Source organism: Sardina pilchardus, chromosome 13, assembly GCF_963854185.1.
Source record: "Sardina pilchardus chromosome 13, fSarPil1.1, whole genome shotgun sequence".
In the NCBI taxonomy this organism is placed as follows: domain Eukaryota; kingdom Metazoa; phylum Chordata; class Actinopteri; order Clupeiformes; family Clupeidae; genus Sardina; species Sardina pilchardus.
Window position 1 is genome coordinate 13,354,474 of NC_085006.1, and position 24,236 is coordinate 13,378,709.

The 24,236-nt window shown below is 49.4% G+C and overlaps 1 protein-coding gene across 1 annotated transcript in view; it reads left to right on the top strand.

The window, feature by feature from the left end:
• The window catches only part of clmpb (CXADR like membrane protein b), an 80,559-nt gene that overhangs the window by 36,687 nt on the left and 19,636 nt on the right, over window positions 1-24,236 (top strand). The gene's annotated exons all lie outside the window — the stretch shown is intronic.

The following is a 24,236-nucleotide window of genomic DNA, read 5'->3' on the forward strand; positions in this document are numbered from 1 at the left end:
CCCACCGTGTGAGAGAAAAGTGGCCCAACAGACACGTCCGGCTTGTGATGCTACTCATGCTTTGCTCCTTATCACGGTCACTGTGCAATATGTGCAGAAGTGATCAATAAAGAGTATGAGCATGTAAACCACTCCACTGTGTGTGCGTGTGTGCGTGTGTGTGTGTGTGTGTGTGCGTGCGTGCGTGTGTGCGTGCGTGCGTGCGTGCGTGCGTGCGTGCGTGCGTGCGTGCGTGTGTGTGCGAACTGTGAACGGGTGTGTGTGTGTGGGAGGGGTGTGTTCTCTGTGTGTGTTACACTCTCATTCCACATGCGTTGCAGGGACTGCTGCAATAAATATCCCCACTCTTCCATAAAAAACCCCTCCCCCTCCATCCCTGTCTCTCTCTCTCTCTCTCTCTCTCTCTTCTACATCCACGCCCGTCTCCTCTAGGGGTGATGGGGACAAACACTTTTTCTATAAAAAGGAGCCAGATAAAGAGTGATGTGTGTGTGTGTGTGTGTGTGTGTGTGTATGTGTGTGTGTGTGTGTGTGTGTGTGTGTGTGTGACAGGGACATCAGCGAGAAAGAGAGAAACAAAAGGGAGAGAGGGAGAGAAGAGAGAGATAGAGGGGGTGGGGGGAATTGGGATAGAGCACGTGTTAGTGTGTCCTTCAGTAAACCAAGTCAGCATGTTTTTCTCTCCCTCCGTCTCACTCCCTCCCTCCATCTCTTTCTCTCTCTCCCGTTCTCTCATGTATCAGTTTTCCCCATGACCATCAGGAGATGCTTGCGCGGGCCAATTGATTGTTGGAGCGTAGCAGGAATCAATAGGCATCCATCAGAGCCCTCAGTGATTTCATCACTCCTGCTCGCCGGGTGACCTAAGATGCAAGCAGCCCACGCCCAGAGACCAAACCGGCACTAATTTCTAAAAATTGACAGGCTCTCCACAAATACAAACATAGGGACGCACACACACACACACACACACACATACATACACAAACAAACAAACAAGCAAACACACAGGCTCATACTACACACACCACCAGGAAACACACACAAACACACACCCATGCACACACACATGCATGCACACACACACACAACACATGCACACAGACACAAGCTCTCTGCATGTGCTAGAATGCGATGTATAAGGCACACACAGCCAACATCACTGTGAGGCTGCTCTACATTCCCTTGCAGAGCCGAGTTCTGGGCTCAGTGGGAATAACTTCAAAAGACTCGCTTCCTGTGCTAGAATCAATAGCAGAAGCTAAAGCAGTGTTGGGTGGTTGTGTGCTCACAAAGAATATGAAGTCTTAAAGAAGCTCCCAGCCATAATCAATTACACACAGCACAAGTGAAATGAAGCCTATATTCCTTGCACAGTCCTGAGAGTCAAAACTAAAAGTATTTTCCAGGGAGCCATGATGTATTATATTCTTTTTATATATATATATATATATATTTTTTAAAAAAGCTGTGAGGAGAAAACAAAACGACTTGTGCAATAATTCACAGGCAGTTACTAATGTGTTTATGTACTTTGCTGAATGGAAGGGGACCACTGGATGGTACGCAAAAGCATGAATGGGGCAGCTGTATCATCCAGCCAGTGAAGAAGCCTAATCTGTTTTTTTTAACTGTGTGGCATATGTCTCTGCTGTCGCTAATCCCTTTCCTCGCTGGAAAAAAAATGAAGGTCATTTTAAATAGCAGAAGGATGATTCTCCAAATCCACTTGCCTTTCTGAATCACATTTTATCACCAGAATAATGGGCAGTATAACTTTGAGGGAAAAAAATGAGATGCTGTCACACACTAAAAAAACTATGAAGCACTATGCAGTGTTTCTGTTTAATTGAGACATATGTACGGTACGTTCCGATTTGAGTCATTGTTGTGTTGTTTGTACCGAGACATGTACAGTGTGTGGGTTAGGATGAAGCCTAGACCTGCTGCTAGAGTTACGCAGTGCAGTGTTGCCTGCTGTTCCAATACCGGATACCTCCTGTGAGGAGAAGGGCTAGCGCTAACAACAGTCATAGATACAGGGATACAGAGAGAGACACACACACACGCACACACACACACACACACACACACACACACAGATGCTTTTAAGTTATCATACCATAATGTCCAATGACACTTAAATACATTATGCCGTTATTTTCACTCATTTTCAGCAGTGTTTGGGTTGTATGTGTGTGTGTGTTGTGTTGTTGGTGGGGGTGTTTGTGTGCTCGTCAGTGCTTTAATCATTGGCCTTGCATTGCTGTGTTATCATGCCATTAGGCTGGGAGAGCCCCTGGTCATGTGCACGGGTGCTGTGCAGATGTTCAGACTTGTTGAGCAGGTAGCGTCAGATTGCTCAGTCAGTCATAATAAACAGCGCTGCTTCCCATGTAAACAGCACCTGATGTCCTCGCCCATCCATTAGCAGAAATCCCACAGACATAATGATGGTGCTAGCCGCTGTATTTCTACCTCCCCAAAACAAGTCTAATGATTATGTCAGTGTGTCTTCGGAACCCCCTTCTTTGGCGATGAAGTAGCTGTTTAAGTGGAGAAACTGTACCTGTGAGTAAATAATTACAATGCTCTCTGTCAGGGTGTAGTTTAATGCACATGTAATGACTGTGTTTATATGACAACGTCAAAAAAACTCCTTAAGCACCATCATCGGGACAGACAGTAGCCTCAAATGCATGTTTTGAAAGTGTAATGCGAGGGCAGGTTGCACTTTACCCAATTATTATGTCAAGTGTTTCATGTTGTTTTCATAAGTGGAGGTAGGTGAGTTGTCTGTGGAGGAACGTAGAGAAATGTTGATCTTAGAAAAGTGAATGCCTCATACTTCTCTCGCTTCTCTCTCTCTCTCTCTCTCTCCCTCTGTTGTTGTGAATATCGCATATCCTTGTCAGTGAAACTCCCATGTTATTCTGCCTGTCTCTGGAGGTTCTGCAATGAACATGCATTCCGCTCGGGTACCGAAGAGACCTTTTGAAGTTCTGTTTCCAAGTCTTTTCTTTCTCTCCTTCTTCTTCTCCTCTCTCCTACCACCCAGGGTTTTTTTTTTATCCGCTCAAACCGCACAAGCCTTCTAAACAAATTCTAGACTCTGAACTCCAGCTGACTCTATTTCTCCTTCAGATGAGGGAAAGGAGAGAAGAAAAATATCAAACCCAACCAATCTAAATATTTCAACGTGACCCACGCACAAGATGGCTGCGTCGCCTTCCTATCACGCACACTAAATGTTATTTTTCCTCTCTCATTACGTCGTCTCCCCTCTTTGTGGGAAACTGCCGTTGCGCATCCATCATAATTAAATCCTGAATGCGCCTTCATTAACCGAAGAGAGAGTTAGCGAAAAGGAAGGGAGAGATAGAACACAAGCAAAGACTTAATTATGTGCCGTTTCCTCAGTTTATTGTGTGCAGGAGAGCTGTTTGTGATGTTGCCAGGATAAGAATAATCTGCCTCTCTGTGGGAAACTGATCTTATCTTTCCCTTTCTTTCTCATGGCAGCTGCCAGTCGAGAGCCTTTATAGGCAAGTAGAGGCCCGATAAGGCATGGGCACAGCTAGTTGAACATGCCAGTGAAATGCTGTTTGGCAAGCTCTGATGATTTCACTGCTGAGCTCCATGTCTCCCCAGCCTTGGCCCCTTTGTGTGATTAGCGCATATGCTAATTCATCTTTCAGCAGTCATCATGACCTCCTTTACTCTCCCCTCCCTCTGCATCTCATTCACGTTTGCCTCTGTTGTGCTCGTTGTTGGTACAGATGGTTGCAGGTAATCAGGGGTGGATGGGAGTTTGAGTTCTGTCAGTGCCCAGTGATAGACCACAGGAAGCTCTAATTCATTCATATGTTTTTGATGTTGTGGTTTAAGTTGGTGTTTTTTTCCTGTATATGCAGAAGAGTTTAAAAGCATAGCCGAGATGATCTGTTTTTATTTATTTATCTGCGCGTTTGTTTATCGAGTCCATAATTAATGAAAGCCGGGCAGACTCTTCGTTGCAGCAGCAGCAGCAGCAGCAGCAGCAGTCTCCGTGTGCAGTCTCACATGCTGTTGCTTTTTAAAGACACGGCCCGCCCCTGCATGTTAACCTCAGTGCGCATACTTGAATAAGTGTGTGTTGATCCATAGCGACACGCGACTGGCTCTTAACACCACCACCCGCCGCCACCACCCTTTTGAACTTGGCCCTGGTCCACCGCCGCCCCACCCTCCTGCCTCTCCTACTGACACTGAAAGGGGTTGAAGAGCCCCAATCTGGTCTAAATGAGCGCATCTGTGGTGTACTTCACCTAGGCCCCACTCAGTCTACCCCCCCAATCACTCGGGCTCTATTTGCCGAAGAGATGAGTCGGAATCCCGCTGTACAGCACGGATCTGCCCTAGACAATTAGAGGAACAGTCAAACAGACAGAGTAGCACAGTGGCGTACGGGTAATTGAAACGGCAGATAAGGAAATAATGCGCCGATCAGGAGATTAAAAGGAGACGTGACTGAGAGGATTTGAGCGGGGGAGAAGAAAAGAAAAGGGGGGAAACAAGACAAGAGAGAAGAGAGACGGCGAGATGAGTTATTATTTATCTCCAGTCCCCCAGTAAGCGATGCCTAGCAAAGCTCGCAAACAGAGTGCGGTGGAGAGGGAGCAGTGAGTGTTCAGTGTGCGTTGGCTAGGGTTTTGATGAGCTGTATTTATGCTGATTGCATCATTTGAATACATATGTCTAGACAGAAGCCACATTTGTTGTGTCTTGGCTCCTTGGCGCCCCAAAACTAATACTATAAACTCAATCTCCCCATTTCAGGGGGCAGTTGTCTCATGTTTTTCCCCCCCTTTAAGCGCCAGAATCATCAGAGCTTAGAAAATAGTTCACTTTTTTTTTTTTTTTTTTGTCCTGTGGGAAAGAAACGAGAAACGCAATTTCGATTATTTCTTGGTGAAAAGACTGCATAAATGTTTGTATGTGTTTGAAAATTCTCGTGTGAATAATGGGGTAATGGCTGTAGATGAAAGGGAGTCTTTGAGGCTGAAGAATCAACGCTCCAGATCCGCATCGATGCATACAGTCGGGAGTGAACCAGTTTAAGCTGTTGGCAGCCGCGGTTTGTTTGCCATCTTCCAGCAACTGATTCTGACACCCCTGTTGTAGCTCATCAGCATCACCACTAATTTACTAATCATAATCAAAAAGAGAAACATTTCCACTCAACACGGGCAGAGGTCTTTAAATCTGCTGTCAAATTTTTTAGAGAACTCTGAGTTCCTCGAGTTGACAGTCATCACCCAGCACTTTTCTCATCTCGGTGCTAAATAAACACAGGACTGATTCCTTCCAGAGCAGTACTCTTAGTCAAAGTTCCGTTGAGTTTATTGTGAAATATTTTCTCAGACTCTCACATCTGTTGTTTGCTTAGTCTAAACGAGAAAGGAAAGGGTCTTCTTTTCCCCTGTCAGCTCTCAATAACCTTTTGTCATGGCAATTCAATTCGGGTCTCTTTGTTCAAAAACAAATGCAGAAATGTCCTTTTTTTTCTTTTTTTTTTGCTCTATTCGGAATATCAGGCACTCTTAAGAACTGAAATTGTTAGGCCTCCAGTACTTTTTGGAATGCACTACCAAAAATATAGGGCTGAAGGGTATAGCATTTCAATGAAATCTAGTATTAACTTTGCAGTGCCCTGGAGCTTAGGTAGTGGCTTGTCACATGTTAAATGGATTCAGGTGCGCACACTGGCAGATTTCTGGCTCTACTGACGCTGCCAGGCCCCCTCTCATTTATTCTGAAACATCATTTGTCCACGGAGGACTCCTTGCATTGCTCCATTGCTCCTGTAAATATGTTTGCTGGATACGGCAGGGCCCTACGGAGAGCTAACTGGGCCAGATTATGCCCCTGCAGCGGCCACCTTAGACCGGCTTTTTGGGCCCATCCAGCCATCAGATGACACAGGCTCTGGCCCAGCCAAGGATCCGGTTTCACGCAGCGGTTTGGACACCAGATGTGTGCTGGCAGAGGAGGTGGAGGGTGCAAGCAAAGCAAGTCCTCGATCCCAGATGTGGGGAGCAGGGAGAGGGGGGATAGGGGAGGTGGGGGAGGGGTATTGGCACAGAGCAAGTAGTTTTCTCTTTGGCACAGCCCAGCTGAGTCTCTCTCTCCTTCTTTTTCTCTCTCTTTCTCTGACTCTCTTTCTTTCACTTTCCGGAATCATCACAGTGATGCAGGGAGAGTGTGCTAGTGATAACTAAATCTCATTCTCTTCATATTTTGTCCTTGTTTATTTTATCTGGGCTGGCCTTGGGAAGCATCCCTATATTGAAGTTAAGTATTTGCTTAACTTTAATATAAGCCTCGGTAAAAAGCAGAGAGAGATAATTGAAGGCGTTTTTATCCTTACCTGTCACCGTCCCCTGCGGGTACGCGTCTCCGTGATTTGATTGAAATTCTAATGAACGTGTGATTACATTTCCCATCAATCTTTACATCCATCACGTCTCCTGGCTTTTACAAGGTTGTTGGGCCCAGTGGCCTTGAGGCCAGAGCGATCAGTGCACCCACGCCGGGTCAAAAGGTTAGTGTCACGGTAAGTCATGGAGGTCAGTGGGAGTCCCTCTCTCTCTCTCTCTCTCTCTCTCTCTCTCTCTCTCTCTCTCTCTCCATCTCTCTCCCACTCTCTCTCTCCCTCTCCCTCTCTCTCTCTCTCTGTCTCTGCGCTCGACCTCATGGACAGATGTGAAGGGGGTCCCCCCTGCTGCCATGGTGATAAACGGTCCTGCGTTAACGAGACAGGGAGCATCCATCCATCCCAACAGCTGATTAAAACGCAAGGTGAGACACCGAGTATTTACTGCCAAAGCACAAGGACACGACCCCGCCGGCCAAGTGACCACCTACTACCGAGGCTGAGAGTTTAATGGCCGAGGTGCATAATAAGGGCCCGCCACCTCAGGTGGTATTAGGGGAGTGGGCGGTTGAGGGGGACGGGGATTCGGTGGGCTGGCGGTTCACCGTGACCGAGGGTGGGTCGGCGGCGGTGACCGGCGTGTCGCCAGTGCGTCGGGCGCAAAGCTGTATATCGTGAGAATGTGAACCGCGCTGTCGGAAAATGCAAGAGAGGGAGAGAGAGAGAGAGGCGCGTAGGATGAAGGCTTGTCACTGATAGGGGGCTCCCGCTGTGAAGTGAAGGTCACAGCATCAAGCCTCCCCGCCGCCTTTTATCAGACACTCTCACAGGAACACCTCTGCACATGTCAGCTAATGAGGGAGGGAGAGAAAGAGACGGAGAGAGAGAGAGAGAGGGAGGGAGAGAGAGAGGGGGGGCAATGGAGGGCAAGACAGTCATGAAGAGATAGATAGAGAAAGACAAAGAGAGAGATGGAGGGAGGGAGAGAGGTGAGAAAGAGGAGAGGAGCAGGGCAGAGGCGGTGGGAACAGGCTAGGATGGAAAACCAGAAGTGGACTATAGGGGAAGAGCTGGGTGGTGCAGCAGGCGAGGTGAGCAAGTGAACTTTACTACTGCAATGCTGTAAAAATAGATGCCACTAGTTGCCGGGTGCCAGCAATAATGGTTTACATCCCCAGGCTGTTTTGTCTCCACGCTAGAAGCTGCTAGAAACCCATATAAAATTAATAATTCAGACAAGAAGTGTGAGGAGGCTTCACATTAACCCCAGGCACGGGCCCAGCTAGGAAGCTTGGAGGAACTTGCACGTGGAAACTTTACACGGAAGACAGCAAGAGAGATTAAACTCGGGCTCCCTGTTGTCCTCAACTGTGCATGCAGCTCTGCCTCCAGCTGCCAAGACCATCCACTTCCTCTCTCTACCTCCCCCTCTCTCCCTCTCTCTTTCTATTTGTCTCTACATCCCCCCTTTCTCTCTCTCTCATTCTCTATCTCTCTCCCTCTCTCCCACCCTTTCACAACACTTACCAAGGGAGGAGAGCGTGGTACTTGCTCAAGTGTTCTATCAGACAGCACCTCCGGGGCTGCAATCGCCAAGATTGATGGCTGTGGACGCGGGGGAGGGTGGCGCTATGCAGCGCCGCGGCATGATGGATGGAGGCATGCATTATGCTCCTGGAGCGTCGGCTGGAGCTAAATGTATAGCCTATACCTAAGGCTTGGTATGTAGATAGCGCCGAAAGTATATACCATTGGTTTTTTAATGGTGTTGTTTTTTTTATCAATGAATTGGAAGATTAGTTCCCCCTGGGTTGACTCTGTATGATTCAAACCATGGCAAGCGTAGCGGTTTGGCAATATTTCAAGGTTACTGGAAATTGCCAGAGGGGGCCAAAACAAAAGCGTTTATGGTAGTTAAACCTTCCCAGCCCAGCGCAAGGCCAATGAAAGCCCCCCCACAAGCTTTCTGAAGCCTGTAGAAAGGAGGCAGCCCAGAGGAGAGTTGACTCCCAACCAAGGAATGGGAGTCAAAGACAAGGATGTTTCCCTTGTTGGGAGAGAGAGAGAGAGAGATAGGGAGGGAGGGAGAGAGAGATGAAGAGGTGTCAGTCAAAAGCTAGGCAGCATTTAGCTGGCAGACAGCACAGCTCTTAGCACCAGCGTGGGCGAGCTCGCTGGAGCTTTGGCTGGATGGAGCCCAAAGACCCTGCTAATGCTAAGAGGTCCCTCACAAAGAGGGTGGAGGAGGGGGTCCCACGGAGCCAGCAGCTGAAATCGGTGTGATTGCACCACCGTGGCGTGAGGCGCCTTCCTCCGGAGGCTCGCGGTTTAGCCAGGTGGGAGGCCGAGGCACAGTGGGCGAGATCAAATGGAACAAGTTGGTCTGAGAATACCAATTACCAGTCTTTCTCTCTATCTCTCTCCCTCTCTCTCTCTCTCCCTCTCTCCCTCTCTCTCTGTTTCTGCGTAGCTGAATCACTGTTAACAGAGAACACTGTGGGGAGTTAAGTTGATTTAGTACACCCCCTGATGATACAGGCCATTAATCTATGCTTTAAATCATAACAGCCTCTCTCTCTGGGTGTTTTTTTTCCCCCACGTCTGTGGACAGTGAAGCCACAGTTTAAGAGCCCGAGCCACACCGTCGGGCCGTTAGCGACCAGGGTGAGTCCCGTGTGGCGTGTCTGCGGTACCGCTACACTCCCTATTTTGTTGCACATCATCTTCCGAGCACCGAGCGTTGTCACCGATTCCCTTCCTCGTTACGCCGCGCTGGCTGGAGTGCCAAAAAAACTGTTTGAGATCAGTCCCTTTTTAAAGGTCACAGCGCTCCGTCGTGCCGTTGGCAGGGAGAGGCGTATCGCACACCCCCTAATGCCCACTCTGGTCTCAGGGTATGGCGGTGGCTCAGACAGTCGGGGGACGAGGGGGAGGGTTGTGTGCGTGCACGTGTGTGTGTGTGTGTGTGTGTGTGTGTGTGTGTGTGTGTGTGTGTGTGTGTGTGTGTGTGTGTGTGTGTGTGTGTGTGTGTGTGTGTGTGTGTGTGTGTGTGTGTGTGTGTGTGTGTGTGGAGGGCAGGGGAGAGAATGACTCATCTGCCCCATGAGTCCATGATTGAAGACCACTCCCTCCTCCCCCTACAGAGAGAGATAGTCACGTCTTGTGCATGTAGTTGTCAGGATTTTGTTGTTGTTTTTGGCAACACCTCTGATTAGCATGGTTTGGAAGACCTCTCTCATGTTGTATCTGGTGTAAACGTCAGGCAGGGCAGTGCCTGCCACGCTAAGCCAATTGTGTGAACATGGTCGGCCTCCGCCAATTTACCGCCGCCACCCAGCGCCCAGATCAATAACCCGAGCGTTAATTCCCATAACTTGTTTAAAGTGTTGTGGTTTTCTAACGGCTTCCATTAAGGTATGTCAATTCTAATGCGTATGCATGGCGCTAGCCGGACTCCTCCATTAGTAATAAGCTTGCCATGATTCCCCCGAGCTGCGGCAGCCACGCACGAGCAGCGAGCCGCATCCTCCCATCGGAGTGAGTGGGTTGTGTTGTATCAGCACAGACATACTCAGGGACTGACTGAGCCGGGCAGACTCAGACAGAGAGAGAGAGAGAGAGCGGAGAGCGAGAGAGAGAGAGAGAGAAATATAGTCAATAATGGGGAAACACAAATGGAAAGAGAGAGAGAGAGGGGGAGAGATAGAGGGGGAGAATGAGTGATGGAGATGTAAGCTGGTGTGTAGTCGAGGAGGTAAGATCCACTTTGTAAGTTTCCGCCCGCAGCCCGAGTCCTTGTCTGGACACTCAGGTGTCACCGTGGCCGGAAAGGAAGCGCTCTAAAGCGGTGCAACCGGAGAGGCGGCCAGACAGCACTAGAGTAAACCCAGGCAAGACACTCCTCATCCCTGTGTCTCCTCTGGCTCACTCACTCCTGTCATTTTCTCCTCCCACCCCCCTCTCTCTCTCTCTCTCTCTCTCTCTCTCTCTCTCTCTCTCTCTCTCTCTCTCTCTCTCTCTCTCTCTCTCTCTATGTCTCGGCCTCTCTTGATCTCTCCCTCTCTCTCTCTCTGTGTCTCTCCCTCTCTCTTGATCTCTCCCTCTCCCTCTCTTTTGTGTGGATTATATCAAACTGAGGGCGCTCGGCACAGGCAGTCCGCTCTCCCATGAAAGGCGAGGGCTGGCAGCCATGCCTGTATAAGGGCCGGAGCGGGGAGCTAGCGCGAGATGGAGGGATGGAGGGAGGAGAGGGAGGAAGGGAGTCAGAGGGGGGAGAGGAGCTTGACATGGAGAGAGGAGTGAGGGAGATGGGTGGGGGGGAGGGTGGTTGGAGGACGAGAGCGGCCTGTCGACCGAACGTGTGCCGTTCACAGCCACCAGTCCTCCCAGGGGTCCTGTTCTCCCTCAGCTAATCCAAACAACAGGCCGTCTGCTCTGGGCCTGGTATGCACTCCCGCTGTTTGCTGTGGCTCAGTGTTAGGGTTGGGGTCAGAGTGTGTGTGTGTGTGTGTGTGTGTGTGTGTGTGTGTGTGTGTGTGTGTGTGTGTGTGTATGCCAGTGTGTGTGTGTGTGTGTGTGTATGCCAGTGTGTGTGTGTGTGTGTGCGTGTGTGTGTGTGTGTGTGTGTGTCTAAAAGATGAAGTAGGTCATCTGTGTTTACCTTTAACACTGAGTGAGCAGGAGAGAGAAGAGAAATAACAGGTACACGTTCCCTGATGAGAGGTCAGAGAAAAAAAAGACAATAATATACTTTGCGCACAGCGAGCAACACTTATACAACAGCGCAGACCAGGAACAGTATGTGTTTTGATGTAGCCTCCCATATAATAGTAATTTCCACCTGATTACCATGTATAGGCACATTGCATTCAAGTGTTTACCTTGCATAGAAGCAGCCCTTTATGTAATGGGGTAGTCAGAGGAAGGCCATCATCTCTTTATCTCTCTCTGCCTCTCAGCACAAGTGGATAGAAAGGGCTTTAGGATTGCACTTATAGATGGATGGCCCTCTGCTGTTATATCCTAGACTGGCTGCACTGTTATAAAAAAAAGTGCTCTTTTTATTGCACAAATGGGGCGACAGAGATGAAGGCTTCGGATTGTTTTGCCATGAAGGAGATTCCCTATGGAGAACTTTTTGCCGACTGAATTCCTTTAGCATTTCAAAACTGTGATACAGTGACTTGGCTTAAATGCCTGAATGTGCAGGCCAGATGTGTGTGTGTGTGTGTGTGAGTGACTGTGTGTGTGTGTGTCTATGTGTGTGTGTGTCAGAGAGGGTTTTTACTTCTCTATCTTTCCTCTTCAGACGCCCATGAGGATGGTCCGGTCTGTTTTCTTTTGAGAGGGCCGAGGGCATACTCTATAAGCCTGTTATGACCTAAGACCTCACAGGGGGGTTATTGGCCACTGATTGGTCAGGATTTAACTCTCGACACCCTGATTAGTTTATGGATTAAGCCTGTGCCCGTGATGAACACTGCGTTGGTCTGTTCACCAAGCGCTGGTGTAGGAATAATTAATTCAGCCAGACAGTTTATTTTTGGCTCGAGCGACAACGTTTTGACCTCCAGTAACTTTTTTTTGTCCAGCAGAGACAAAACATTTATGTTTATTAGCTTCAGGGCTCGGGATGTGTGAAAGCGGATCAGGTCAACCTTCGGTCAGCCTCATTCATACGTTAACATTATAATACCCCCCCCCCCCCCCCCTCCTCGTTGGCCTCCGTGTGAGTGATGCTGGACCCAGAGCGATCATTGCCACATCATTCCGGTACATCATCCAGCTAAGACCCTAGAGGGGGGGTTACTGTATAGGCGGAGAGGGGGGGAGCAAGAGGCGTGTCCTGTCCATCCATCGCGCTCATTAAAACCAGTGGACAATAAAGTCAGGGGATGATTGCCCCCAAACCAGATGTTAAGGGGCAGTGCAGTGATTTGGGATGTGGCATCAGTCATGCAATGGAGGTGGAGGGGGGGGGGGGGGAGTCTCAGCTCCACCAGCCCCAGCCCCCAACGGTGGTGGCCTAGCTGTGACAAGGCTGTCATGTCCATCCACCGGGATCCCCCTCTGGGCTCGGACAGGGCCAGGGGATGGGCAGCTGGGGGGGGGGGTGGGGGGGAGGGGGGGCTGGAGGCCTGGAGACCAGCTCTCTGAACAGTGACCTCTCCACTGTAGCAGCACCACCCCACTGAGGCTGCGGCCGCCCTCCAGTGCAGTGACCCTGCGTTTATGTGGGCATGTCAGCGCTTCTGCACTCGGGCATATGACCAGAGAAAAAAAACAAAGCAATCAAAAACAACATCTAGGCGATGCACTTTTAGGAGTAGTCAGCTTTAGAAAATAAAAACAACTGGTACACTGAAAACTTTTTTGTGTTCCTTTTTGTTTTGGTACAGTCTTGATGGATGTTTTTTTTTTTCTATGTTGTCATCTTGAAAGTTTTCAAAACATGACATGACAAACTATTTGGTACCGTCTTAGAATATAATGGCAAATGGGAGGGTTTTTTTTCTCTGGTGTTGTCTTGGAGGCTTTCAAAACACAATGTCTAACAAAGGTACAGACTCTGAGTGTGGATCATGCTGTTCCCCTGCCACAGATCTAAAACAAACACTGGATCAAAAAAAGTGACACTCCAGCTAGTCACCTCATATGCTCCCACTCCCTGTTGCCCACGGCCACAAACAACACTGCCATTTCAGCCATCCAATTAAAAGCCACTGACATTCAAGGGCCGGAGAAAGAGTGACATTAAGATTAATTTCTTGTAAAATGCAATGACATTACACAGTCGATCATGCCAGGAGTGCGCAGGCACCTTGTCATCCAGAGCTCTGAGGCATGCGAGCGGTACCTTGCGTGCATGAGAGACAAGTCTTGATGAAGATAAAGCCGTATTCAGTTAGAATCAAACGGCAGGCGGTACGAGAGATACTGAAACGGAGTCATGTTTAACACTTTGTTTCTAATTTAGGATCTGTGTCACGTTGAGGTCGTGTTTCTTTAAAGGTTGAACAGTTTTGTCCTTTTCACCTTCGTAGCTCGTATGCGCATCGCAACCCCTGATTACTAGAGGAGCAACTAGGGACAGGTTTATGAAAGATACGAGGGAGAGGGAAGAAAACAGTGGGGCTTGAAGGTCGTTCAGTTGAGTCTAGCTTTGTCCCCAGGGGCAACACCATGACTTCAGTGTTTGTGTGTGTGTGTGTGTGTGTACGTGTGTGCCAGCGTGCATTTGTGTGTGGGGATGAGGATGGGTGTCTGTGCCAGTGTCTATTTGTGGGTGGGGTGTGTATGTTTGTGTGCAGATTTAGAAATGGGGCTTTGGTGTGTGTGTGTGTGTTTGTATGCCAGTGTATATTTGTGTGGGTGGTTGTGTGGGTATGTGAATGGGTGTCTGCACCAGTGTATTGGTTGATGGGTATATGCTTGTGTGTGCATTTATAAGTGTGGGGGCATTGATGTGTGTGTGTGTGTGTGTGTGTGTGTGTGTGTGTGTGTGTCCGCCCAAGATTACGTTCCCTGCTCCGGAGAGTGGAATGCTGTTCATTAAATCATGTCCAGCGCTCTTGCCTCTCATCCACACCAGAGGCGCATACAGTAATCACAATGCACCGGCTTCAGCTGGATGAAATAGGACTTTGCGTTTCAGCCCTCTCCTACATATATGGGCATATAAGCACAATAACCCAGTCAGAGCAGGAGACCTTGCCCGTTCCCCGCATGACCACCTCTACCACCTCCCCCAGCGCACACACACACACACACACACACACACACACACACACACACACACACACACACTCTCACTCACCATCACAGGAGTCGTTCCCATGCAGCTGACTTGTGCTAGCACAGTACATCAGACGTGCGCCTGGCAGGGCCTAATAGAAATATTAATACGAGAAAGATGGCTCTGCGGCTGAAGCAGATTAAGCCGGCCCTAATCCGCAGGAGAATAGGGAATCTAAATTGCGTCCGGGGGCTCGTGTGATTAATAAGCTGGGAGCCAGTGGCCCGGCTGAAACAGATCCGGTGCCGTCAGCCGCCACAGCAGCGCCGGCCGGCCCGGCCCGGTGACGGCGACTGGCCTCTGATCTTCCCCGGCTCCAGCTTGCAGTGGGCCACACGGGGCAGCTGGGACAGAACCGAAGATGATTTAATCAGTTCCTGTTATTCAAATCCTGGGGAGAGCATTGTCATTACCCTGGCATGGGTCCACCCATGCATATCACGTGCATTATTCTTCTTGACTGAGCAGCGCGCAAGTCACAGCCGCCTCGGCTGCCTTGGCTTGTGTACCGGGGAGAAAAAGGGCGGTAAGGGTGGGTGGAGGAAGAGGAAGATGAGGAAGAGGGATGTAGGAGGGATGGATGTTCTCCCTCTCTCTCTCCTCCAGGCATAGCCCTAACCTCACCCTGTCTCCACACACCACCCCCACACCCCCCGTCCCCTGTGTCCCCCCACACCCACTCCTATCCACCACCACTTCTAAGGAGACGCAGCGACCCTCCTCAGTGTGCTGCAGAGAGCAGAGTGTCATGGCCGATGACGCAGCGACGGCAAGCGGAGGGAGACAAAAAAGGGGGAAGGAGAGAGCACAGGAGTTTCTTCAAAGCGCTCGGTTCTGTCTGACCCCGAGCACCCGCTGTAGCTTTCCCTGATATGATCGTTGCTGAGAGATGACCAAGCAGAGAATGCTAGAATGCTGCGCTCTCCAACCATCTCTCTCCCTCTCTCTCTCTCTGTCACTATCTCTTAGCATCTTCCCCCGCGCTCTCTCTCTCTCTCTCTCTCGTTCTCTCTCTCTCTCTCACTCTCTCTCTCTGTCTCGCTCGTTTTATTTCTCCTGTTTGCAGGGGATATCTCATAGCATCATAAGGCATTACCTGAGCGTTCTGTTCAAAAGCAAGGCAGTCAGGGGAAGGAAACTGAGAGGGCACAGTGCCTGTGTGTTTCAGGAGGCTTAGCTTATCGGGCATGGTCGAGGTCAGAAGGATGCTGAGGATTCTCTCTCTCTCTCTCTCTGTCTATCTCCGTCTCTCTCTCTCCCTCTCCTTGCAAAAGGATGACAGTCACAGCACGTTATTTATGAATATGGAGCCTTGGGGCCAGATGTGTGTGTGATATTGCGCTTGACAGGGGAGAACATAAATCAGTTGCAGCATCCCCATACGCCCGTGCCTCTATCACAGCGCCGGAACATGCACTCAATCCACGATAAGCTCCATCCCCACTGTTGATATCCATGATGATATGGAAATGCACACACTGACTGTCCTTTCAGAAACACACCGAGCAATTTGTATTATTTTTTTTTCTCATTTCTTCTTCGAATGGCGTTGTCCCTTTTCTGAGGTGCCTGAGATCAGATTTTGGCTGGAGGAAGCCGAGACTCTTTCCCCCACAGTGGCGAGCGGAGGCAAGACGTGTGTGTGTGTGTGTGTGTGTGTGTGTGTGGATTTTTATTTATTTGCCGGTGCTGTGAAATGGAGGAGGAGGAAAAATTGCCTTTTGGAGTGCGCCGAGCATGTACTGCATGGTGCACAGCTTCGCCGGGCGGAGGTTGTTTTTTAACCTCTGTGTAGGATTCGGGGAGCCAAATGCCCATCATTAATCTTGAGACAAAGCCCTTGCATCAGCACAACCAGAAGCTATGGTGTGGAAAAAAAAAAAAAAAAGTGGCGGCAAAGAGGAATCGTGACCAAACTTGGTCGACAAGGCCCCACCGAGGCAAACCCCAAAACCCACCCAAACTGCCTCACGCTGCGAAGCAGTAGCACCTTACTCCCATTTTAATTAAGAGAAAAATATCGCCCCCTGGGCTGATGCATAAGAGACAAAGCACTTAGCATGTCTCGCCTTAAATAAGATTCTACATCCTGGTGCCAAAAATAAATCCCATTTGTGTTGCCCTCCAGGGCAGGCTTTCTCATGGCTATAAGGGGCCCAGTGCTGATTAGTCCTGCGCTCCCACAACTGCCTGCAGTGCCATGCTGGGGTGCTGAAGCTGCTGCTGCTGCTGCTGCTATTACTGCTGCTGTGGCACCACAACAGGAACTTAGGGTGTGTGTGTGTGGGGGGGGGGGGGGGGGTGTCTGCATAATGCACCTCCGAGGTGGAATATGGGGAAGGCATGGAGGGAGGGAGTTAGAGAAAGATAAAGAGTAAATGTTATGGATGATAATGAAAGAGATACACACCAAAATGAGAGGAAGAGATGTACAGTATAGAGGTCTGAGGATAATAGGAGACATTCTATACCTGCATTTTGGTATTTTGCCTAAAAAAAATGGAATGCAAATGCTGTGGACTGTGAAATTATCCTTTCGGATGACATATCTATTATCTAACAGAACACCTATCTCATGGAGTCCCTGTGCCTTCTTCGCTGCATTAATAATCAAGGGCCTCATTTGAGAATGGGGTGGCTGTTTCTCTGTAATGGGTATTGTCACAGGGGGATCAGACTTGGGAGTCTAAGGGCCTCGGTGGTGATTCATGTAGAGAACTGTTCAGGTCAGTGGGGAAGACAGTAAAGGGATAAAAAGAACAAGAGGAAAGAAAAGAAACAGCCCTGGCAGCTGCACCTCCACGTCACTCACAGGAGTCTGGTTTTGGGAATAATAAGCTTACATGTGTTGTGGGAAAGCTGCAAAGCTTTTATCACCGCCTCCCTCAGCAGGTAAACACCAGGTGGTCTTCCGCGTCTGACGGTGTTACAAGAGCCATGTAAGCGTGGCGGGCCTTTTTACCTTTTCTCCCCGCACTTTTTTCCCCCTCGGTTTTATGGGGCATCATTAAACATGCTAAATTGCTTGTGGACTTTTGGTCTGCTTGTGGTTTTTATACAGAGAGAAAAAGGGCTGAAGGAGCTGGCGCATTTTCTCCTGCCTCACGGGGGGAGGGCTCTGCTGTCAGTTTCCCTCCGAAGCGCAATAATAAAAATACAACTCGGAAGCGTCTGCAGGGGGCTCGCGTACACCAAGACGTGGAAGGGAACCTGCAAACGGACGCAAGGTTAATCTCCCATTTGCCCTGCTGCCGCTCATCAAATATGTGCACATCCAATGAATAATCCAGGTGTGCATTACCAAGGTGCTGCCGCCCATGGCGAGAGTGTGTGTGTGTGTGAGAGAGGTTCAGCTTCCAGAAGCAGAAGGAACAGTGCAGTAACAGTAGCAGCAGCAGCAGCAGCAGCAGCAGCAACAGCAGGAGCACAGTGACATTGCTGCAATGTCACGGGACCGTTGCTAGTGCCAGGCAACTGAGCATGGTGGTGTAGTGCTTGTGTGCTGTGCTGTGATGCAGGCACAAGCAGCTGGGAGTCGGTGAGGAAACGGTCCTGGAACGCCGGCCTGGAAAAAACGACAGCATCGTCCCAGAGGGTGTGGGGGTTGTGCCTGTGTCTATGTGTGCGTGTGTGTGTGTGTGTGTGTCTGGGGAGGGGTGGGGGCGCAAGTCTCATTTTGTGGACAGCCATCCACCACCAAGGCCTCTTTTAAATTCCCCACACACTCCCGGACGCACACACACACACACACACCCTGTGGGTTTAGTGAGCTGACCACATGCGCTGGGTGAGGCTCCTTCCCTGGGACACGTGGCAGGGCCAGCAAGGCTGCTCTCTCGCTGGCCGGCAAGCTGGAAAAACAAGGCCGCCGTGTTTATTTGTTTCTCTTTCTTTTTTTTGCTCTTTTCTTCCGCTGCGCGTCCCCTCAGCGCACTCTGGACGAGATTGCGTTGCTCAACTTTTGTTTCGGCTGAGCACACTCCTTGACTGGGAAGTGAACTTTATGCCACTAAGCTGTAGAACACATATCCCAAAGCGAAGGCTGCTATTTCTTCATCCCATGAAAGAGTCAGAAATGCGGCAGCGCTGAAATTTATTGCAGAGGCTCGGTGCCATAAAATATTTCCTGTTTTGATGAAAGGCTGTTGGTAATGTTGCTCAGCAAGATATTAAACATGGTACTGATCAAGAGTCTTTTCCCCTTCTTTTATGTAGCCCCTGACAACGGTTTGCTTTGAAATAGGTTCTTTTTCCAGATTCCCTCCCACAAATTTCAGTTTGTCCCCATTTTTTTCCTGGGCATCCTCGTCAAACTTCAGCTACACCCCGATGGCCTAGTTTTCTCTGTTGCTCTCTCTTCCCCCACGAAATTGTTAAGATATGAGGTGACATTCTCCTCTGCCCATATGTCTTGTCAATAAACAAACCCTCTCCTTTCATCCTTCTGGAAAGAGTGCACGAGTCGGGGTTTGTGTACAGAGGAGCGAGCATCGCAATGGAATCTTTAAACATTTTGCAGTGGGAACAGAAAGGGACCCGGGCCAATCAGAGCGCTCGCGTTCGTTTGCCTCATAGAATGTGTGCGCCACCCGAGGCGTCGGCGAGGGAAGGGAAGGGGGGGAACGCCCTGCCTGAGCCCCAGCTCTGGCCTGGCCTTCTAATCAGGCTCCAGGCGCGCAGAGAAAAAAAGCCCCAAAAAGCCCCAATGAGGCCTGCTGCTCCGAGCGCCCTCCTTGCCTTATTCATCTGGTTTCAATCTCCTCTCAGTCACTGAGTCCTTCCCCCGGATGTGGCCACGTGGGCATTCCTCACCGGGATCCAGGGGGGTGGGGTGGGAGTGCAGGCAGGGGTGGGTGGATGGGGGGAAAGTTGGGTAGGGGCTGGGAGCACCATATAGCCCAGGGCATAGCCACACATATCAGAAAAACCAAGCTGTGTCCCGAAGGCTTATGTGGGGAGAGGATCAAGGCTTGTGTAAGAAGCAGGGTGGCCCGAATAGAGGAAGCACGCCAGAAGGGAATGGGCTCCACCATATGCCCTCGCGGTCATATTTTCAAAGGGGATCGTGGGCTGGGGGCCGGAATTGGATGGGAAAAGGGTATGAGCTTTGGGATCAAACCTGCATGCATTATCTGGGCATGACTGACTCAAGCTCAACCCGGGAGCTTAGCAAAGCTAATGAATCACCCTCTCAATCAGACCCACTGTCCAGTGAGCACGACTATTGAGTTGTTTTCATTAGCGAGCCTAACCTTGTGAAACCACGTTTTCTTTTTTCGGCACTGCACATTTTACACTTGAGCAAATCTATGAAACCTGTTTATTTTGAAGTTATATTGACGGGCAATTTCTACGCGGGGCACATTTAATATGTTGCGGTTTACTGCATTTTGCGGCTAAATATTAAGTTTAATGCAGGGTCTTTTATTAAAGGCTGCTGCGTAGGAAATTGCTGGTATGAACGGGATATGTTTAACATTATGTGTAATTTTGAGTCATTATTTGCAATAATACCAGGGAAAATCTGTATAACCACTGTAGCATGTGTGGTTGTGCAAATTTGTGTGTGCGTCTGTGAGAGTGCGTGGGTGTGTGTGTGGGTGTGTGTGTGTGTGTATGTGTGAGCCCAGGCATGTTGCGAGTGCGGGGGCTTTGGAATGGTGCAGTGGTCCTCCATAGCAGGTGGGACAGATGGTAGCCTGCTCCATTAGCAGTCGTCCATGCTGGACTGGGACCTCTTCCTGCAAGCCCCGCTCGTCGTATGAAGCGGAGGCCACAGTTTGTCTTTGTCACACTCCCCACAGATCAATGGCACTTTAAAGGCCTCTGAGCCATGCAGCTGTGGCCCCGTCGAACACCTCGGCCGCGATGGTCACTGCTGATGTGTCAGTCCTTGTCAGTGGCTCGGCGGTGTTGATCCGCGCCGCATCTCAGGTATCGCCACACGTTATTTTCCGCTCTGTCGATGGGGTAAAATGATCCGTCAGGCGGACGTCGCGATGGCCCGAGACGGCGCTTGTGTGTCTCAGGCACGGCACATCACACACACACACACACACACACACACAGAAAGAGAGAGGGAGAGAGAGAGAGATGAGGAGGGTGGAGAGGAGTTAGCAGCTCCCGTCTGTTTTCAATTAGTCTGTAAAATGTACAACATGGGAGCCGCTCCGTCGCTCTGCTGTGTTTACGTCTCACTCCTGCGCCGCCGCCGCCCGAGTTCGGTGATAAAGAACCTGCGTCGCGGAATGCCACGCCTCACCTTGAGTGAACCCCAGGGCGTCCGCACCGACAACAGACTCAGTCTTGGTGATGGAGGCGTGACAGGAAGGTTGCGAAGAGTATAAATCCCCGCCGGATCCCTGCCAAGCCTTCGTGGCTGCTCGCTTCTGGCAATCGTTTTCAGTTTGCCGTAATGGCCTCAGAGTCTTCCTCTAAAACTTTTGTGGACGAACAGAGTCTGCCCGCATTTTTGACAACTAAGTGAATAATCGGTAAAGTGTTGATCGTGAGGATCTCCCCTTTTATCATCTACCAAGCAGGATTTTCAAGGCCGGCATGAGTCTCAGGGGAAGGTTTTTTTTTTTTTTTGAATTAGCCTCACAGCCCCCTTCAAGCCACCTCTTTTTATTGCCACCTTTCAAGGTGTGAGACTCGTCAGCAGTCAAAGTCAAAAGGTGTGTTAAAAGAAAGCGGGCGGGGGTGAAAAACCCGTCAAGAGTATTAAATTACATTTACTAAAAGGCTCGCCAGGCAGACAGTATTTCACTTTTTTTGCACTGGCCATCCACAGTTACGGAGCATCCATCAACACACAGGGCCCCGGCGAAGAGGAAGATACATTTCGGTGCGGCGGCGGCTCATGCACCTAGTCAGCTGTATTTTCCACCTAATGGACATAAAAAAATTGCAGATTGCAGCAAAATGGGCTGAGCTGCACAAAAGCTTATTAAGTATCGATCGGTGGAGGTCAATGCTCAAATCCAGCTCTAACAATATGAGAGAGGCACGCAAGCAGCCAGCCACAAATGGAGATTAGACCGCATAAATAAGAGGGGGAAAGGGCCATCCATTTTGGCTTCTTGATAAGAGAGGACAGTGACTTCAGTTGCAGGTGTGTTAGGCTGACATTAAAGGAATTCATCAGCCAGTTCCCTGTGGCTTGACTACTCAATGGCAACTGTGAATCCTTATTCTAAATTTGAATTTCGTATTCATTTGAATTCATTAGAAGCCTCAGAAGCCCTAAGTGAATAGATATAAGCAAATGTGCATAAAATTACCTCTCTGAGAATATTTACAACTTCGGTCTCCGTGTCTCTTATCTGTTTCCTTTCAAGTCAATCCACCCTCCATCTTTTTTTTCCTCCGCTGTTGTCTTTGTCACTGAGCTATATTAAAAAGCATGACTCTTTGGAGAAGAGGACCAGCCCTTGTGCTTGTAGCTTAATTTAGAACACTGCACCAAAATAGCATGCCGTGAGGCGTGGACTCTTAGCTCAGCTGAATATTTTTTTCTTTTTTTTTTCTGGTGGAATCCAGGTAAAAAGGCAGAGAGCCTGACAGGGCTGAGATTCAGAGAGCAGCTCTCCTCTGTGGCTACACCATCTGTTTGGATGGCAGGGTCAGACACGGCCTGAACTCGGAGGAGGCGAGAGGGAGGCTCGAGTGTGTGTGTGTGTGTGTGTGTGTGTGTGTGTGTCTGTGTGTGTGTGTGTACTCCGTGTCTCCTTCTGCTCCTCTCTCCTCCTGCATCTTTTCTCTCCGATGATGAATATGTCCCCCAGTTTCTCCCCTCTCTCGCTACCTCACGCCAAAGGAAATAAGTCTGAGACGCCACTTAGAGTGTTCCTTGCCGCAAAAGAGAGAGAGAGAGAGAGAGAGAGAGAGAGAAAGGAAGGAAAGAAAATAGCAGACAAAGGGGAAAAGGCGAGAAGAGAGTTAGAGCCTGTTTTCAGTGTGGGGGTGTTTTTTCTTTTAAAGGTGTAGCATTACATGAAAGTTAAGGTAATATCTTGAAGGGATTTGAGTGTGTTTTCTTTTAATATGGGCAAATCGCTGAGCCATGTCTCTCACATTTTGCCATTGTTTTCACTCTATTATGGGCTCTAAAACACTAACACGCACACACACATATACACACACACACACACACACACACACATACTTATTCTCACAATGCTTGGGTCTGTAGCTATGCACATATACTCACTCATGCACACATGCACATACACTGGCACTTAAGGCCTTTTCAAAGGATTTCCCTAACCACTGTAAATGCGTACATTTTACTTCTGGACACAAGATCTCTGTGTGTATATGTGTGTGAGTGTGTGTGTGTGTGTCTTTGTGTGCATGCTTCAGGGAATCCATGCCCTTTACGCTGCCCACGCAACTGCAGACACACACACACACACACACAAACACACACACACACACACACGAACGGACACACATTTTGCCCCATCCAACAGAGACACAAGCTCAAGACACGGAGGCGGAAAGGGCTCTTAGATAGCCCCAGCAGTCGGAGACTTGGGCAGGGCCTCAGTAGTCTCTTTGCTGCAGCCTCGTAGCTCTGCAAGTGCTGCACAGCGCAAGGCTCGGGGATCAGGTTTATTTTTATGTTTATGTGGGCTATTTCTCCAGGCCCCCTCCACGCCGGGCTCTGCTGAGGGCAGCACATACATTAGTGCGATCGGCCATCGGACAGGAAGGGAGAGAGGGCACGGTTGCGTCGGCTTGTTTCCAGGCCCGTAGCTGTGAAAGAGAGTGAGTAAGAGAGAGAGAGAGAGAGAGAGGGGGGAAGAGGGGAGGAGAGAGAGAGCGATAGAAAGAAATAGAGAGAGAGAGAGAGAGAGAGAGAGAGAGAGAGAGAGAGAGGGGTGGGGGGAGAAAGGGAGGGAGAGACCTCAAACTGCCCAGACTCGCCAGAGCAGAGGCTCATCGTTAACTAAAGCGTTTTATCTCCTGCACGCCAGGCCGTTTCACTCCTGGTGACTTGTGGATTTTTGACATTTTCTGTGTGTGTGTGTGTGTGTGTATGTGTATGTGTATGTGTGTGTATGTGGTTGTTTGTGTGTGTGTGTGTTCGTATGTGTGTGTATGTGTGTTTGTGTGTGTGTGTGTGTGTGTGTGTGTGTGTGTGTGTGTATATGTTTATGTTTATGTGTGTGTCTGTCTGAGATTGACCGTGCAGGGACAACATCCATCGCAGCGTTTGGTTTTGGGGTTCCAACTTCCCCCTCTTTTGTTTTGAGCTTTTCTTCATCTTGTTTTTTCTTCTTCTTCTCCTCCATCAAGGCGTCTGAAGATAAGCCTCCCATGGTGTCAGGGTTCCGCAAGATGCATTGCCATAATTAAAATTTAAATGTTGAACATCCATTCCGAATGACGAATCGGGCTTTAATTAAAAGTCAGCCGGCGACTGTTGGCACAACGGTGTGTGTGTGTGTGTGTCTGTGTGTGTGTGTTCACCGCGTTTGAGCCTTTTAAGCCGTCTGCTTCTTTCCACTCTGTCATAAGGCCGCTGCTGAGCTTTTTTACTGGGCCACATGAATGTGGAGGGAGGAAAGAGAAACGAGTGGGAGAGAGAGAAAGAGAGTCAGGGAGAAAGGAGAGAGAGAGAGAGAGAGAGAGGGGTGGAAGAGAGGGGCAAGTGAGGGGAAGGAGGATGGAGGGATCGTGTGGTTTCTGTGAAATACGGCTGGCGGCCTTAACCTGGCTCTACTCGCCTGCAGAAAGGGCTTCTCCTCTAAGCTACGCTGGGGATTTCGTTGCCGTAATGATGACAACCTCCATAGGATCCTGGACAGCTGCGCGCTCGGGGCCAAACACACGCAACATACGCAGAACGTCAGACCGTTTCGAACGTCAGTGAAATAAGCAAGCGCTGACTCGTTATCTCGTTCTGTTTCCGTTAGCATGACTAGATGTCCCACTGGGAACACATCGTAATATTTTCCCTCTTTTTTTTTTGTGTGTGTGTCTGAGGGAGAATGCTAAATGAATTCGGGGAATTGGAGG